Here is a 15000-nt window from a genome sequence, read left to right as displayed (position 1 = left end):
AGAGGGAATGGAATATTCATAACGATTCATCCGCGAACCTCTTCGTATTGGTTCCCTTCTTAAAATAGAGAGATGTTTTGGAAATAAGAAATTACTGTTTAAGATGAGAGGACAGGCGATTCTTAAATAGATCAATAGTTTGTGTTGCGTGTGATGTACGTGAAAGTGTTCAACTCCTCACAACACGAAAATATTAAATGAATATGTTATAATGATTTACATAAATTCGTGAATAATTTAAGACTGAATTGTCACCCCAAGTACTTGGGTGCTAGTGGAGTAATGCTCTTATAATTTTCACGTGTACTATATTTTGTTATGTGCTATATAAAAAAGCTTTTGTATATCCTCTTAACTAAATTATATTGTTACGTACTACATTCTATTAATTAAGATACGGCCTTGTCTGATGAATCTGTGTATAATTAGTTTTTCTTAATTTGGAAATGTAAAACATGTTTCCTGTTGTGTTTCCAACCTTTGTAAAAGAAATTTTATGCTCAGTATATTAAAGATGCCTCGTAGGAGTAAGCAGATAAATATATAGGTGATGGAGTCATGTATTGCATGAAATATTCAACTTACACCGGCAAGAACTGCAGCTATCTATATTGATAAAACATTACCAATGACATTTCGTCTGTGATAGGAATGTCAGCTACGTATCTTTAAATTCCTATCAGGTTATACATTCTATGCGGAAATTTTATATAGCGTCAACATACGTTGTATATCACAAATATTCTTTAATTCGTATAATGACAGTCCAATTCGAACAGAAGAGACTTTTTGCGCAACTATCTATTTTCTGCATTGGTGTAAGAAAGATATGAAATTAGAAGGTGATCAGAATATCATTCATAAAAGAATATTAAGGTAAATGTAGGCTACGTATTTTTTCTTATAAAATACATTCACAAATGATACACATTTTATACTTTAATTTCAGATTTAAATATTGAACGAACATTTCTAAGGAAATCATTTGAAAATTATGCGAATTGATTAAAGTATATGTATCAACATCTATGTGGTCTTCTTCATTAATTTCAGAAGGAGTTAGATTGTGTGCAGGTGAATATGAAATGAATCAGTGTATTCACTAATTTCACTGAGGATATTTTACCAAGTAAGAATATGTGAAAAACGATTAGATGAAGGAAAGGTTGCGGTAATCTTCAACTAAGTTTAACTGTCAGTTGGTGAAAATGTGGCGCCTCTTTACTCGTAAAATTTACTCTGCCTAAGAGGAAAGGGGAACACAAAGTGGAGAGTAGAAAAAACCCGGGAAGGCATAGATGTACTAACAAGAAGACGAGAGAGAGAGAGAGAGAGAGGAGAGAGAGAGAGAGAGAGAGAGAGAGAGAGAGAGGGAGAGAGTACTGAAGACTGGAAAGTATCAAATTATGACTTCAATTATAGCTTGGTAATTTCCATAAATATGAAGCCAAGTCATGGAAAGATCAGAGAAATGTAGACATCCTTGAAATATGAAGGTGTGAAAAATTCCTTACAAGGGAAGGTCTTCTTCGTTTGAATAACCTAGTACATTATCATTCTCACTTTCCAGAGAAAAGTCGGTCGTTGTTTATCTCCATCGCTTCTGAAATATAGATAATGCTCAGTAAGCCATTTTGTCTCAGTTTCGTATTTAGTGAGAACCTCCCAAATGAATTTTAGTCTCCCGACAGTTTAATTCTTGAATTGAAAACCGCTGAACCGTCCGTAGGCGTTCCCCGACTTTAAGTTTTAAACTGTTGACCGTCAGAAATTTTATTTGCGCGTTTTCACCGAAATCTCCATCAGTTCTTTTCCTAATTTGTTTTCACTTTCAACAGTGATGGACGTGGTGTTGGGCTGCGTTCCCAGAACCGGGCTTCGCTGGATTCTAAGGTAAGTGATGGTTCCAGCAGAATTAATTGAAATTGTTTACTGGCTGCAATGAAAACAGATACCATATGCTGTTGAAATCTCATTAGCAGCGATGCGATTACAATATTGGTTAATAAAACGTTAAAAGCGTCGGGTCATTACAATGGTGGTAATTACCAGATATAATCTGAAGCAAAATCTCGGCGTTTATAACTGAAATTGTCATATTGTTACAACTTTCGTTCAAGGGAAATTCCTATTAGAGGTTTGGTGAAATTTTAGTGGCTATGTAAATGCTCATTAGCTGAAATGTCAGGGACTAGGTAACATTTATATTGTAAAGGTGTGCCTGGTGTTTTAAGTGTACATATATCTTCGTATTCAGCAGTTGATTTGATAATCATATTCTTTTGCGATGTTCTGATATGAAAGTCGTATCGAAGGAATGAACGGGAAATGTTTTTGGATACATTGTCTTCGTTAAGAAGGTTAATCGATTGCTAGCGTGTCAATACTTTTGATACTTTAAGAAAGCAGGACTTGACTGTTAGATTTATAAGCCATAGAAATATCGAAGAGGCACATTTCAACACCCGTTTGTTAAATGTTGCCCTCGTGATGAAGGTGGAAATTCCATTGCCAGTGGTCACAGTAGTAAACTGCATAACTTTTTCGTGTTTTTTTTTTTCATAGGCTTCTGATTGGATGGAGTGATGCTAGAAGACAGAAAGTTGGCAGAAACTGCAGGTGTGAAGCTGTGTTAAGAGACTGAATGTGAACCAGAATCCTATGTAGATTTTTCTAGTAGTTTATGTTGTGGGAATTTTGTGCATGAGGTTTTTTTCAGTGATTCAGCAGATAATGCTTGAATGAGGCAATGGCTGTCCTTTTACTTTTTCATAGAAGGCACCGGAGGTTATAGGAGACGCTTTTCTATTGAATATATATATATATATATATATACATATACTATATATATATATATATATATATATATATGATATTATATATATATATATAAAGAGAGAGAGAGAGAGAGAGAGAGAGAGAGAGAGAGAGAGAGAGAGAGAGAGAGAGAGAGAGAAACATTTATATATATTTCATGGGTCACATTCCCCAAAAATGTATATACGCTGATTAAAGTGATTTTGAGAAATACGAGTTTTAGTGTATTACAATGTATATTATGCCTACTCTTTGCTATGCAGCCCATGAATTGTGTTACAAGTGTCGAGAGAAACGTAAAATCTTCGTTTCATTGCTCACTTTGAAACATATCCTTTTTCGTTCTATCGTTAAACACGTCCGGTATTACTACATTGCACAAAGCATCAAGTACATTATAAAAGAGCTCGCTATAGTTAGAAGATAAAGTTTATCAACAAGGTCTTTGAAATGAAGTTTGACGTCTATAGCTCATATGATATTGCAGGTATTATGGGATTAATTTACGTCAGCCAATTACCTGAAACCCCTAAATCAGCAATGAAAGGGTACTTCCAGGGAGTTATGATGACACCAAGGCATGAAAGAGAAAAGAGAATGACCTCGTGAAATCACGCTAAGTTAACATATGCGCGTGTGTGTGTGGGCGCGCGCACGCGCAAACACACACACACACACACACACACACCTCTTTCCATCTGGCTCAACAAAGTGGCATCTTGTTTTCTTTCATGTAGGTAATATTTCGCCTTCTGTTCCGTTGAGCTCAGTAGACTCTTGCATTATTTGCTACGATAGTCTCCTGCTTGCAAAGACTATATTAATAAAGAGAGAGAGAGAGAGAGAGAGAGAGAGAGAGAGAGAGAGAGAGAGAGAGAGAGGATCTCCCACTGTGTTCTCTAGCACCCAAGTTTGAAGGTCTGGTGTTGCTGATTCCAAATTCCTCTGCCTAATGTATATATATATATATATATATATATATATATATTATATATATATATATATATATATATATATATGTATACACACACACACACACATATATATATATATATATATATATATATATATATATATATGTGTGTGTGTGTGTGTGTGTGTGTGTGTGTTTACTCGTACTTGTATATACTTCCACAATCTTTCCAATTAAATTTTATTGGGTTGGTTTTGATGTCTTTAGACTTCGTTTCTTTTGACGATATCTCTTTATTTTCTGTCTAGGAAATATGAATTTAGGGAACAGCACACCTTGAAACCTTTCGTGAGGTTCCCAAATCTTCCGCAGTGAAAAGAAAGAACCTTTCGGATTTCCGTTTCCTTCTTCGGAGAAACGACCAAAGTTTAGGAAGTGTATCTTAGACACCGAGCGTTAAAAACCAGACCCACTCCTTTGCAACAAGTTTAAAGACCTCGATACCTGAAAGATTTACATTTTCTACTAAACTTGGCCACCGGAGGTTATAGGAGACGCTTTCTATTGTTAATATATATATATATATATCATATATATATATATATATATATAGTATATATAGAGAGAGAGAGAGAGAGTGGGATGAGAGAGAGAGAGAGAGAGAGAGAGAGAGAAACATTTATATATATTTTCATGGGTCACATTTCCCAAAAATGTATATACGCTGATTAAAGTGATTTGAGAAATACGAGTTTTAGTGTATTACAATGTTATATTATGCCTACTCTTTGCTATGCAGCCCATGAATTGTGTTACAGTGTCGAGAGAAACGAAAATCTTCGTTTCATTGTCACTTTGAAAAAACTATCCTTTTTTCGTTCTATCGTTAAACACGTCCGTATTACTACATTTTGCACAAAGCATCAAGTACATTATAAAAGAGCTCGCTATAGTTAGAAGATTAGTTTATCAACAAGTCTTTGAAATGAAGTTTTGACGTCTATAGATCATATGATATTGCAGGTATTATGGGATTAATTTACGTCAGCCAATTACCTGAAACCCCTAAATCAGCAATGAAAGGGTACTTCCAGGGAGTTATGATGACACCAAGGCATGAAAGAGAAAAGAGAATGACCTCGTGAAATCACGCTAAGTTTAAACATATGCGCGTGTGTGTGTGGGCGCGCGCCACGCGCAAACACACACACACACACACACACACACCTCTTTCCACCTGGGCTCAACAAAGTGGCATCTTTGTTTTTCTTTCATGTAGGGTAATATTTCGCCTTCTGTTCCGTTGAGCTCAGTAGACTCTTGCATTATTTGCTACGATAAGTCTCCTGCTTTCAAAGACTATAGTTAATAAAAGAGAGAGAGAGAGAGAGAGAGAGACGAGATGAGAGAGAGGGGAGAGAGAGAGAGAGAGAGGATCTCCCACTGTGTTCTCTAGCACCAAGTTTGAAGGTTCTGGTGTTGCTGATTTCCAAATTCCTCTTGCCCTAATGATATATATATATATATATATATAGAATATATATATATAGATATATATATAGTATATATGTACACACACACACACACATATATTATATATATATATATATATATATATATAATATGTGTGTGTGTGTGTGTGTGTGTGTGTGTGTACTCGTACTGTATATTACTTCCACAATCTTTCCAATTAAATTTATTGGGTTGGTTTTGATGTCTTTAGACTTGCGTTTTTTTTCTTTTTGAGTATCTCTTTTTATTTTCTGTCTAGGAAATATGAATTTAGGGAACAGCACACCTTGAAACCTTTCGTGAGGTTCCCAAATCTTCCGCAGTGAAAAGAAAGAACCTTTCGGATTTCCGTTTCCTTCTTCGGAGAAACGACCCAAAGTTTAGGAAGTGTATTTCTTAGACACGAGCGTTAAAAACCAGACCCACTCCTTTGCAACAAGTTTAAAGACCTCGATACCTGAAAGATTTACATTTTCTACTAACTTGGCCCGAAGTTCGTCTGATGCTGAAGTTCTTGTATGCAGGGTAAAGAACTTCGCCTGCTCTGGTTTTTGCAGTTTGAGTTTTCTGTGGGTGCAGGTTTAAGCCATTAGTAATTGCGCAGGAATACGTGCCTGCCCAACCTTTGCTGAGGCTAAGTTGGAGCCGGTATGCCCAGCGTCTACGAACTCCTCGGTGGATGAAAACTCTACCTTTAATCCGGACAACTCATTTGATGATTAACCACGTTCAAATTGTTTTTACTGTATGCGCCAGTTTAAAAAAAAATTATTTTTTAATAAGTCCGATAAAATACCTCAGCATCGGATATCATTTTTAACTAAATAAATATCTACCGAACAAATAGTTAATGAAGGTTAAGTCTCGAGTGAACGCTGAAGTTAGTGTGGTATTAGTTGAATACTTGTGTTCGAGTTCCTTCAGAGATTGCATTAACATCTGCCAGTATTCTCAGCCGGCCAGAACTATCAGTCTCGGCAATAATCTATTGATTATGTCTTATCGATATTTGTACTTCACGTTATGGAATATCCTTTCCAGTAACATCATTGCAAGTTGTGATAAGTGAAGCAATTACCTTTCATTCTCTTCTTATTGTTGTCAAAATTCTTCCCATTTAGTTTCAACGTATTGCGGATAAACATAGGCTCCATTGGAAGACTTGCACGGTTTATGTTTATTATTTATGAAATTAAGTGTTAGCTTTGTCGTTAATAATAAGTCACAAGGAAAATACTGGCCACCTCAGTGGCGTGATCGGTATGGTCTTGGCCTGCCACCTCTGTGGCCACGACTTCGATACTCGGGCATTCCATTGAGGAGTGAGAGATGTGTATTTCTGGTGATAGAAGTTCACTCTCGACGTGGCTCGGAAGTCAAGTAAAGCCGTTGGTCCCGTTGCTGAATAACCACTGGTTCCATGCAACGTAAAAACACCATACAAACAAACAAACAAACAAGGAAATATTTGAAGAAAAGTACTCTACAAAGGAAATATGACCATAAGATTAAATTAAACAATATGAAAAGCAAAGCATTACACCACTAACTTATTGAAACTAAATAATGAATGACAACTCTGTGGGTAATCACAAATGTGGGTAATCACAAATGGCATGATGCCTATCTCAGTTTTTTTGCATTTTTCAGCTATGTAAATAAAGCCATCCTTCGTTTTATGCGACAGAACAAATTGTCGCCAAACTTTCCTAGTCAAATATATGAGGGGAATAATTTAGGTCCGTTTTACCAATTCTTTTGAAAAAGGCCAAATTTGCTCTGCCTCCATAACACCTGCTCCGAGAGATCTTTATGGCATTCAGGCCTTGCTAGTTTGTCCCAAGGAGAAACATACGAATGGGAAGAGGAGGAAAGAGAAAATAGGAATACAGATGGATGAAAATGGGAATAATGATGGATGTCTGTGTAAGTCACATGCCATAACGTAGAAGGTATTTTTATTTTATACAAGAACAAATCCATACTCCATTGCTCAGTTGAATTTCGAAGTTGTTCAGAATTCTCTCTCTCTCTCTCTCTCTCTCTCTCTCTCTCTCTCTCTCTCTCTCTCTCTCTCTCTCTCTTCCTTAGATTATGCAGTGAAGACGAGAGGTTTAGGGCTTAGTATCGTAGGTGAAGAAAGGACTGTAAATAAAATGTGCCCAGTTTGTGCTCGCTAACTCTTGGAGGTGGGAAACAAATGGTAATTTGAAAACAGAAAATTATACTGAAATTATCAGAAACTTTATAAAGAGCATAAATAAATATGAGGTATTACATATTCCAATAGCTTTTCCGCCCGAGGTACTACATGACTGATGCTACGTAGAATGCATTTTAGTAATTAATTTTATTATATTAGGTAATTGCTCTGCATTTAATCGTGTTTGATCCCCTAAAAGAAAACACAATAAGCAGATAACAACGAATATTTTTTTTTCTTTCTCCGAGCTATGTTATGCTTGAAAGGAACGGACTTATTTATTGTTATAAAAATGACTCATTTATTGTTATAAAAAATTAACTTCACTATTTCGTAAATGCATGTGTGATGATAAAAACCTTTTCAACATTTCAATTTCAGAAGCAGAAAATCATTCATTTGATTGGAAAACTCTTTCCCAATTAAAACTTCCACGTCCAAAATTGATTCCTCCTGTGTTGGTCAAATTCCTGTATTACCAAAATGAATAATTATTCTGAGTTAGCGCCATAACCTGGGTAGTAATTAAGGACTCATTGGTACCTAATAAAGAGATTATAATTGAAACGCGTGAACTTCAGACTTTTGGGATGGCTAGATTTTTTAGTAATATTACATTTTTCACAATTTTCCCTTTTGCCTTTATGGTCAGCGCAAATTAATAATAGTCTGACCTACTTTCGCGCGAGTCTAAATAAATTTCCACGTATTTGGTTTCGATGGAAGTTTTAGAAAATTGAGATTACCTATACATTCTGTATAATGTGTGTGATTGTGTGAACATGACTTTGGCTTACAATTGTAAACTGTATCCTTTTCATTTAGCAATTATAATAAAAACCCCCTTGCATGTGCAATTTGATTAAAGGATATTTACGACAAAAGCCAGACTTTCGGGACCATTCACTTAGGTTAATTGATGGAGACTGTTGAGGTATAGAAAATAACCCCCCCCCCCCCAAAAAAAAAAAGTAAAGAAAAAAAAAAGGCACGAATTCTATGGAATAAAAGGAAGGGAGTCCATGAAAGCTCTTTCATGCCGATATGGCCTTTCTTAATTTTAGTAACCTTGGCCGTATGTTGTTTACAAAAAAAAAAAAAAAAAAAATAAAAAAAAAAAAAAAAAAAAAAACTTCTCACACTGGAAGGATCCAGTAACCAAATGCCATCGTATCTGGTCCGTGGTTCTTCCGAAAGTCAATTGGATTAATCGGGGTACAAGAAAAGAGCACAATAATTGACAGTCGGATCGACTTGCTTTTTGACACATTTGACAGATGTCAATCGTTCTTACTCTGCGGGTTCTCTCTCTCTCTCTCTCTCTCTCTCTCTCTCTCTCTCTCTCTCTCTCTCTCTCTCAACACACGCAAAATTTTATTAAAAAAAACTGTATTTCACTGAGAGCTGTACAGGGTTCGTATTCTCATGAGGGGAGAGATAAATAACTTGTCAAATTATGACTTAACATCATACTAACCGAAGTAATGAGAATAACCTGAATTCACAATATCATTACCAAAATTTCGACCTTTTGCGTTCTCTGCACTATTAGATAAATATTTTCCTTTCTGAAGGTCCATCGCCATACATTTATCAAAGTCAGCAAATAAGATGATATTGAGAAAGGTATATCCAGAATATGTAAAATTTTTATAGAAAAAAATGTCAAAAACAAGAGGACAGCTGCCTTTCATCGTCAAGGACTGTCGCTGTCACGTTTTGCATGTCAGTATTGAATTTTATTTCTAACTATACTCATTATAAAATACTTTTAATTTGCACATCCATATCATCAGAGAAAGAGGATAAATTTAACTGAAGATACTATTTCCCCTAAGAAATAATCTAAGTGAAAATTTATTAATAAAACAGCAATTTCAAGTAAAACAATTGCTATAAAACTGTTTAAATTAGAATTGCATAATATGTATTATTTTCATTCCTAAATCGTGTTAACTGGTACATCACATGATATATCCAATTATTTGTAAGCTTCAGGGCTTACTAGTTACATTAATAAAATAAGCATTCACGGCATCATAGAAGCATTTCATTATTGTATTACAATGTTTGAATGTTGTTTTTTAATTCAGAACACTTACTATAAAAATCGAGAATATATTTGCAATAAGCTGGAAACTGCGATCTTTGTTGTTGCTTGAATCGTGATTGTGTAAACAATTCTTCTAAATAATATACACGCAAACACCCCCACACACACACATACACACACACACACTATATATATATATATATATATATATATATATATATATATATATATATATATATATATACTATATATATATATATATATATATAAGAGAGAGAGAGAGAGAGAGAGAGAGAGAGAGAGAGAGAGAGAGAGAAAAGGTGGGGGGGATTATTTACAACTAATATCTCAGAAAGAACCTAATGCATTGAAATACGAGAATGTATGTTGTGTTTATTTTGTATTAGTCTCGATCAAGGTATTCTAGATATTCCAGATATGGGAATGTTAAACGTAGCATGAGAGAGAGAGAGAGAGAGAGAGAGAGAGAGAGAGAGAGAGAGCATTTATATTACATTATGGCCTTCAATCTTATTGCAATGTCAGAATCTGAGAGGCGTGCAATCGTATTTTTTGCGCCAGATTCTACGTTATACATATGTAACATTTTCATAGGAAAACTTTTCTTAAAAACGTTTGATATTAGTGTCATTATTACTTAGTACTTATAAGGACGCTTGTTCAACTATGATCGTTGACTTCTAGTACATCGATCTGACTGTAGTTGAAATAATGATGGTCAGCCTTGTTTTCTTTGCAATACAAATTGATAGCATTTTTTTATTTGTATGCTGCCATTATATGCGAGTTTAGCTGAGGAGAATTTCACCGAACTGTAATAATTGATGTCGTTTGATGAATATAATCTAATTGGATGTTTTCAGAAACAAAAGAGAGTCAAAAGATGACCTTCTGTTAGCGATTAATTGTTTATGCGTTGTTTACTTGTTTACGTACATTTGAACTCGTGACTCTACTGTGCGTAAATAGACTTGTGTCGCCGTTACACCTAAAAGTATGACATATGTATTTTTATCAGCAAGCACATAAAACAAAGACATATGTTGCAAGAAAATGACCTAAGTACGTTTTGAAATCATCTTGGAATTTTCCTCAGCTTCGACGGAGAAGAATTGAATGTAAACCGATATCCATATTTTTTTTTTATGAATTGCAATTATCCGTTTTCATCTCGAGAGAATAGTTGGTAGGTAATGTTATGAAGCTTCTTTCATTTCCTTGTACAATCCACACAGAGCCAAAATACAATTCAAGTTATCAGGAAGTCATGAGGGTTCGGGACAAATCGTTTGTTGAAAGACGTTCTCGGAAATTGGCTCAAAGACACTGGTAAGGTTGCTCGAGTAATCAACAAACGTCTTCGGAACCACCGCTTCGTCCCCTTCAATATGAAGTTCGCCTTTATATAACTTTTTTTCGTTTTATTGAGTCTCTTTTTTTTTATTCCAGCTTTCTTGGATGTTTGCCATTTCTAGAGACTAGATATTAACTGAATTTATGATCTACTCCGATTTATCTTTGTGGGGGATGGCACTGTGTTTCATCATCATGTAAACAATCTTGTTAGGGCTTCTTGCGACATTGCTGAAGTTGGCCTGTCTATTTGTAAGTGGTTATTACCTCTCTCCATTTTGTATTTCAGTTGTAAACATTGTAGAGTATTACAGGTTCATGTTTCCAGCACTTAGACCCCGTTATGATATAACTACCAATAAGTATCTTGCATATAAAAGCAAAAAGGTAATAGCCGATGAATTATTAACGAGAAATTAATTATAACAAAGCCCTAAATTAATAAAATGACAGAACTCATTTTCTTAATAAATGATGTTGTTTGTAGTCGAATATTGGCTGCAATTCAGACTGAAGTGTTCGTGCCTTTGAATATCTTACTGAAAATAAATATTAACTGAATACTTTAAAACGGATTGAAATAATACAGAACTTTATCATTACATAGGCACTCTACTCTTACTTTTCTCTGTTTTCAGAGGGATTGCGAAGACAGCTGTAGTAACTGTTATATTTTAGGATTTGTATATAATTTTTATTTGTTGTATTGTATCCCGTAGTTGCGTATAATTTTTATTTGTTGTATTGTATCCCGTAGTTGCGTTTTAAATATCTATGTTTGCGCTTTTGAGACAACTGATAATCATATAGAATTTTATAACACTAAGTATTTACTTAACTTAAGCAATTAGGACAGCTATTAAAAGATTATTAGGTGAACCAACAATGAGTTAAAGCGAATTTGTGCTTCAGAGTCCAAAGGATTTCAGTGGTTTTGCTTCTCTGTATTAACTTGCATTTTGACTCCATTACTTAAGGCAGTTATCGGCATCTTTGTGAGAGCTCTGACAGTTTTTAAAATCATTCGTGACCTCTTAACTGCTGATAGTTTTTGCAATTGGATGGAAATAACGTGTCTTTTATTTATTCTTTGAAGAGGTAAGACGTCAACGTTGTTTGTATCTTCTAACATCATTGTGATATAATTAGATGAATGACATTTCTTCCACTTTCTTATTTTATCTTCTGTCCACCATGTTTTTTTACCAAGTTGATGGCTGAGACTAAGGTAAAGTCAATTTTTATCAAATGTTTTAGAATATAGTATATATGTAAGTGTTTACATAATAAAAATATGGAATGTTAGTCCATATATATAAAAGATTGCTTGCAGGAATGTGATCAGACTAGAGACGCTAAAGATGACGTATACAATAAGTATGTAGGCTAAGATAACATGCCGTCACCTGTAGTCATTCAATTGTTTATAAACATTAGTCCAAGCTCCCTGCTTGAGACAACTACCCCGACCTATAATTCAAACGGCCTACGTGATCTGTAGCGTTGTCTTCATTTTGATTGTGTGTGTTCGTATGAAACTATGTCATTTGTATGTATGTTCATATGTTCGAACTACTGTCTGTTCCTTCATAACTTGTAACAGAGATGGTAGACGAGCAGAACAGAGTTAGCTATCGTCATTAGAAGACCTGTATCTCTTTACCTAAGCTTTATCATGTAGAGAGAACAGAAGTAGCCATCATCATTGGCAGAAGCGATCAAGCTATCGTCATAGAAGACTTGTACAATCATATCTGATCTTCAGCATGTAAAACTTCAAGAATATATATATTTTTATACTTCGTGTTTTCTACAAGAACCTCCTCACCATGAGTTTAACACATCATCGTCGTAACCAAGAAGAATAATACGACTTCGTAAGTGATCTACAAAACCCCAAGTCACTCCCATGAATATGGAAGTGCAATACCAACCGACTTAGCGTATAGATTATCGCAAGTCTAACATTACCTCATAGGACGCCTTATCATACAAGGCACAAGCCCTAATATATATTACATATATATATATATATATATATATGATATATATATATATATACTATATATATATATGTGTGTGTGTGAGTGTGCGTGTGTGTGTGTGTGTATGTATGAAAATAAAAGACCCATAACCAGGGAATAGTTTAATTCCCATCCTTCCTGGGTCAACAATAGACTTACTGCTACACCTACATATGTTTTGTATATATACTCTTGTAAGACATCCTATGTCCATATTTTACCAGTGATGAGGATCACAGAAGGAAGTGCTTTAAATATATAATATATATATATATATATATATATATATATATATATATATATATATATATGTGTGTGTGTGTGTGTGTGTGTGTGTGTGTGTGTGTGTGTGTGTGTGTGTGTAATGGTGCATTACTAAATTATCTATGGTCTCTCGTAGCAGTACCAGTCTTCATTCCCACGTTAAATTTCTCTATGGCCACGTAACTTCTAAATTGAAGATAATGTTATCAACGATAAAAGGGCCAAAACTGCTCCCAAAGGTCCTCTTTGTTTACCTACAGACTGATGGGAACTGAATTTATTGCCCCAGCACATCCATCCACTTCTCTATCGCCATAGGGGAACCCAATTTAGGATAGGTTGAATTTAGTACATAACTCTTTTCTCCTCATGAACTATATCCAGCAGATAGTTATAGGATATACACAAAAAAATCCTCAGGTGCAGTTTATTCCAAAGAATTTATGATTTATATTGATAACTTTATTGAGTATTTTATCTTCCTCTTGTCCTGTTAATTTTGAATATTTCAGGAAAATATTTTTTAAACTGAGAGTATAAATTTATTTGAATCTCACTGTATCCTACCATTTCATTTTAGTACGGGGGAAACTTAGAAGGGGAGAAAATGAGCAATGATAATTTGGAATATTATTATTATTATTATTATTATTATTATTATTATTATTATTATTATTATTATTATTATTATTATTATTATTATTATTCTTTTGAATAAAATGGCAGAATTTGTTTAAAAGAGTTTCTTCTTCCAAAATATTATTTATTATTATTATTATTATTATTAATGCTTAAGCCGTCTTTTGGAATAAGTCAACAAAGCTATTGACTTGTAAAGTGAGATTAGAATTCTTGCGTGTAAAACGGAGAGAGAGAGAGAGAGAGAGAGAGAGAGAGAGAGAGAGAGAGAGAGAGAGAGAGAGAGAGAGATTAAAAATAAAATACTTTCTTGAAAGTCAGAACTTGCCGGATTTTTCATTTCCGTTCATCCGTTCCTTTGAATATGAAAGGCTCCTTCCTTCTAGGATCCGGGGTATTAAACACGTCAAGAAAATATTGGATCCTTGGTCCCGGCAGGGACTGAAAAAGGAAAAACCACCGTGGCTTTTTTTTTTTCTTTTTTTCTTTTTTTTTTCCCCCAGCAGGATTCGTGTGGGGGATGGATAAAGTTGTTTTCAGAAATGGGTTTGAATGATTTATAGCGAATTACTTTTGAACTCGGGTAAAAAATGAAAGTGTGAAGTGGAATGTGTGAAAACAAAGTCTATGAGTCTTATCTCTCTCTCTCTCTCTCTCTCTCTCTCTCTCTCTCTCTCTCTCTCTCTCTCTACTATACATGACCAATCGGTCGTAAGTAGGGAATAAAGAAGGATGAACATTGGAATAATCGAAGATGCCAATGTAAATCAACCGCCATTATGTAGAGGGTGTATTTTTTTATGGAGGAACATATTCGTCTTATACTGCTCAGTTAAATTTAGAAGTTGCTACTCTCTCTCTCTCTCTCTCTCTCTCTCTCTCTCTCTCTCTCTCTCTCTCTCTCTCTCTCTTACATGTTGTATCTGTCAGTGGCCAACCGGTCATAGATAATTTTAAAGTTGTCTATATAATACAGGAATTTTTCAATTAATTATGTTACATTATATATTTTAAGGATGAATACGAAGAAGTGGATGAGAAGAGTAATAACTGGAAAAGGTAATAAACTTATATAGATGCAAACATGTACACACATCATTTATGTCAAGGTATTATCTTTTCCATAATTCTCTTCCCGCCCAGTTCTCCATCGTATTCATTTTAAAAATACATTAATACATGAAGACACGCAGTCGTATGT

At 34.6% G+C, this 15000-nt stretch overlaps 1 long non-coding RNA gene across 1 annotated transcript in view; it reads left to right on the top strand.

Annotated features, from left to right (window-relative positions):
* The window catches only part of LOC135213532 (uncharacterized), an 81800-nt gene extending 79019 nt beyond the window's left edge, over positions 1–2781 (top strand). Inside the window, exon 3 of the long non-coding RNA XR_010314198.1 lies at positions 1839–2781. This is a non-coding gene — a long non-coding RNA (uncharacterized LOC135213532). The remainder of the gene's footprint in view (positions 1–1838) is intronic.
* The last annotated feature ends 12219 nt before the right edge of the window (positions 2782–15000 follow it).

The sequence above is a fragment of the Macrobrachium nipponense genome, chromosome 11 (genome assembly GCF_015104395.2).
Source record: "Macrobrachium nipponense isolate FS-2020 chromosome 11, ASM1510439v2, whole genome shotgun sequence".
Classification (NCBI taxonomy): Eukaryota; Metazoa; Arthropoda; class Malacostraca; order Decapoda; family Palaemonidae; genus Macrobrachium; species Macrobrachium nipponense.
The sequence above is the reverse complement of the archived record's forward strand: the minus strand, read 5'-3'. Positions and strand labels throughout refer to the sequence as shown.